This window comes from Octodon degus, unplaced genomic scaffold, assembly GCF_000260255.1.
Source record: "Octodon degus isolate 3935 unplaced genomic scaffold, OctDeg1.0 scaffold00074, whole genome shotgun sequence".
Classification (NCBI taxonomy): domain Eukaryota; kingdom Metazoa; phylum Chordata; class Mammalia; order Rodentia; family Octodontidae; genus Octodon; species Octodon degus.
This window is the reverse complement of record NW_004524650.1, coordinates 32,626-37,297: the sequence shown is the minus strand read 5'-3', so window position 1 is coordinate 37,297 and position 4,672 is coordinate 32,626. Positions and strand designations below refer to the sequence as shown.

Here is a 4,672-nt window from a genome sequence, read left to right as displayed (position 1 = left end):
AAAAAAAAAAAAAAAAAAAAAAAAAAAAAACAAAAAACTCACAGATGAAACCAGGACAACATCATTAATATATAATTTCACAATATGCCTGATATATTTTAGCATCACAATCAGTGCTTTACATGTATGAACTCCAGTTCTTGGAGGCAACATGTGAAGGTTTTTTACTGGTGTGGACATTGAAGCTCACAGCAAGGTTAGACGGATAGGATAGGATAGGATAGGATAGGATAGGATAGGATAGGATAGGATAGGATAGGATAGGATAGGATAGGATAGGATAGCTGAAGTAACACAAGAAGAGGTAAGATGAAATCAGATGGCCAGGCTGACAGATATCTCAAGGTTACATAAAAACATAATGGGAACATAATAATACAGCATTTTATTGTACCATATTTCCCCCAAAATCAGACCAAATCTTATAGTAATTTTTACTATAAAAGGTAGAGTGGGGCTTATTTTCAGGGGATGTATTATTTTTTCACGTACAAAAATCTGCTTATTTATTTTGTTATCACAACTCTCCAAACTCATAAATTCTGCTGCGAATTTCTTGTGACTCCACTTCTTACAGAACCACTGGCCCTCATCTTCCAGGTCCATCAATAGAGCCCCCTTAAGTGAGCATGTGGGCTGCACTGATAGCTCAGTGAACCAAAGTGCCTGATTAGGCAGAGCACAGAGGCCGGGGTTCCATCCCCTGTGTGCTGTGCCAGCCCTACCCACGGGGCATGCTGAAATGTGATTGAGACTGGGCGTGATGGTGGACCTGTAAACCCAGCACTCAGGAGGCTGAACACAGGAGAATCACTACGAGTCCAGTCTATGTAGTGAGACCCTGTAGACCCTGCAGACCATCCTAAATACAGAGGAAAAAAAGTGAGCATGCATCCTGCTCTTAGTGCCCACTTACGATACAGGACATATTGAATTATGAAGATTCATATTAGACACAAAAACATCCATTGCATTATCGAGTGTGTACCTGAATCACATGGATCAGTACCCTGACTGGTCATTGGCAATGAGTTTCAGGTTTGCCTGGCACTTACCTCTCATCCAAAGGTGCCCACAGGAACATTTACAAATATTTAATTATATATTATCATTTAAGTATTAACATCAATAATATTATTTAGTCTGTGACAAAAGATGTGATAATTACCCTGATCCAATCATTCTGCATTGTATACGTGTATTGAACTATCACTCTGTACCCCATAAATATGTACAATTACCATGTGTCAATTTAAACTAAAAATGTACAAGAAAAAAAATTATTTATATTTAGTTATACGTGAAAATTATTATTTTATAATTCACTGTGTCTACATGCTTTGCAGTGGATATACTAAATACAATGGCTGATGATTTTAGCTGGGGAGTATTTTAGGGGTGCAGCTTATATTATGAGCATCCTGAAAAATCATGCTAGGGTGTATTTCCCAGTTAGGTCCTACTTTCAGAGAAAACTGCAATAGCTTACAGATATGGAAAAACTGTAATAATAGTGCTAATTATTAAAGACTTAGGAGCTATCAGACCTCATGACAGAGACTTAGCATGGATTTGTCAGAATGATCCAGGGAACAGCGGAGATGTTGTTGCTTCCAATATATAAAATAAGGCACTGATAAGACTCTTGTCACAGTCACAGCAAATTAGTGGTGAAAAGCATAATGGTGGCCTGGTTTATGAGGTGTTAACCACTGACCCTATCAGCAGCCTCAGATGGGATACTCCGCTGATAAGATAAGTAAGGCCTGTGGAGGAAAGGGAAAGCAGAGTGAGCCTGATTTGAATGAGAACAAGAGAATCCAACCAGTGGAAATGGACTTGGGAGACAGTAAAGTCTAATTAAATTTGCGCTTAATTAGAAATGAGATTCAAGGCTAGGGAGATAGCTCATCAGTCTAAGTGCCTGCCTGGTAAGCACAAGGACCTGGGTTCAATCCCCAGTACCACGGGCCCTGGAAACCCCAGGCATGCCCTGTGCTGGCCACCATAACAGGGCATGGTGGTGCACACCTGTAATGTGAGCACTGAGGAGGCCAAGACAGGCAGATCACTCCAAGTCCGAGCTGTGTAGTAAGACCCTGTACCAAATACAGAGAGAGAGAGAGAGAGAGAGAGAGAGAGAGAGAGAGAGAGAGATTTTTTAAAAAAGAAATTAAAAAAAAAAAGAAAGTAATGAGGTCACCTGTGGCTCCTCTTCCCGAAGCTGTCCTTTCCCAGGACTTGCTCCCTCACCCTCCCCTTCCCAGCAGCCTACCCATTTCTCCACAGGCTCAGCCCTGCCACGCCCTGATTATTGAAGCTAAGATGACTGTTGACAAATCTTTCTGCCCCTCCACCCCACATCCACAATGCTTCTGTTCAAATGTCTAATTTGTAAGCATTTCTGTTTAGTCAATAGTGAGCCCAACTTGTCTGAAATGGAATTCGCCACTTCTCCTTCCAGTCCTCCTCTTGCACCTGACTCCTCATCTGATAAACTGCCTGTCAGTCCAGTTCTAATCAGCAAGATCTAAAACCCCAAACTCTCAAGATCTGGTTCCGAACATTCTCGTGGACCCCAGCTTCCACACGAGTTCCACAGTCCCCCTGCCATGCACCTGTGCTTCTGTCACACTTCTACTTTGCATGTGCTTCCTGCACGTCTGTCTGCTGTTTTCCATTTTTTATTGCCACATACAAGCCTAAAGCCCTCCTCAGCAGGCATCCAGACTGCTGAATCCCTCTCAAGTCAGACAGTTTCTACGTCTCCAAGCATGCTCTACACCACAGGGTCACTTTCCTGAAGCACAGTTCTCACCAGTCTTCCCTTCCCCAAAGACATGTGCTTGCTAGGAATTACCAAGTTAAGTGAAAAACTATTAGACTTCTCAGCTCACTCAGATTTCAAGGAATTTTTCCCCTCTGTACTGTAAGTACAAAATACCATGTCCTGTATTTAGAATAAGCACCTTTCTTTTTTTTTTTTTTTTTCTACTCAACTTTGTCATCCTAACTGGGACATTTAGCCAGGTATAGTGGTGCACAGCTAGAATCCCACCACTCAGGAGGCTGAGGCAGGAGGTCTGTCATGAATTCAAGGCCAGCCTGGGCTACACAGTGGGACCCTACAGGGGGTGGGGGGGGAATGGAATGTGTATGCAAAATGAAAATCATCGCTCCAAGTCAATAAGGACAATATAAAGAAATGAACTCTCACACACACAGTAAAGAGGATAAATTGTCATACCAATTTGGAGGAAATCTGCCAGTTTAACCCCTGACAGGAATTTCATTTCTTAAAATTCGTCCTATAGAAATGCACACAATTATGCAAGAATTATTTATAATTCAAAACATTAAGATACTCAAATACTTAAAAAAACAAACTATGCTATGTTTATTTTTAGAGTATATTTAAATTATAGAACACTGTGTATCCTTCGCAATAAATGAAACAGAGTAGACAATGACAAGGACAAGAGCTAATAGCTATTAAGTACTTTCTAGGACCAAGGTTCATTTTTAAGTGTTTTCACAAAAATCCTAAAACATGAATCTGCACATTTCTGCCACACTAAGAAATGAAAATAAGCAAACTGCCAAATGATGTGCAGTATGCCAAAATACATCCACAGGAAAAGAAAATAAGGGAAAAGAACCTCCTACCCCTTGCTACTAACCATTCCCAACAGCGGTTACCCTTTTGAAGTTTTCAGCATGAAACATGGACTGGACGCCCCCTCTTTAATCCCTCATATGTTACATGACACAATTTAAAGAATGTAGTATTTCATAATTTTAAAATATTACAGAGTACACATTACATAAAAACCACAGAAATACATTAAATTGATTTTAAGGAACATTTTTTCTTTGTCCTATTTTCAAACATCCTATGCTAATACCTTTACTGTTTTTGTTGTTTGAGTTTTAATAACCTACACCTCTACCCTGCTTGCAAGATCCAATTAAAATGCCTAGCACTGCTGTGGGCTACGCAGCATAAACTACAGGGTCCTGGAATTCTGAGATGCACACTAAGATACCTGGCAGCCATCACATGTGTGACCGTGGACAAATGACTTCACCTCTCTGGACCTTCTCACGACTTAGAGATAACTCCAACACCAAGAGCTTCCTTGAGGATTAATAAAGTAACACTTAGGAAACACCTAGGGCAGAGCCACCCTAAGTAAGGGCTCCCATTAAAACTGCCTTCAGTCCTTGGAATGAGTAACTCAGGCCCCTTCTTGGAAACTGTTCTCTTTTCGGAAACTCCGGCTAAATGAGCTAATACAAATGTATTATGTCTTTCCACCAGAGGTGGTGATTCGCCTTAGGGAAAACTTCTGGGTGTCTGGGAAGGCAGCCTGGTCACACAGTCCCTACATTCCGAGCAGCAGGACTGGAAACAGCACTCCTTGGGTACTTTTCAGCCCTGAATTTCACGAGATTCAGACACTAAGTGAAAGGAGAGGTATGAAACAGGCACATCAAAAGAATCACCACTTGGACTAATTACAACCCCGCCAACGAATAAAACCTTTCTTCAAAAACTCTAGCTTTGTTTTCAATAAGCCAATAGACCAAATTTAAACATCTTTCCTATGTACTATCCGAGTACAATACTAGATTCCTTTTTTTAAAAAAATTCAGGCCAAAAAAAAAAAAA

The 4,672-nt window shown here is 40.7% G+C and overlaps 1 protein-coding gene and 1 pseudogene across 2 annotated transcripts in view; one reads left to right on the top strand and one right to left on the bottom strand.

Moving 5' to 3' along the window:
- Nucleotides 1-4,672, top strand: part of LOC101573082 — a 21,343-nt pseudogene that overhangs the window by 10,680 nt on the left and 5,991 nt on the right.
- The window catches only part of Frrs1 (ferric chelate reductase 1), a 62,817-nt gene that overhangs the window by 57,307 nt on the left and 838 nt on the right, over nucleotides 1-4,672 (bottom strand). The gene's annotated exons all lie outside the window — the stretch shown is intronic.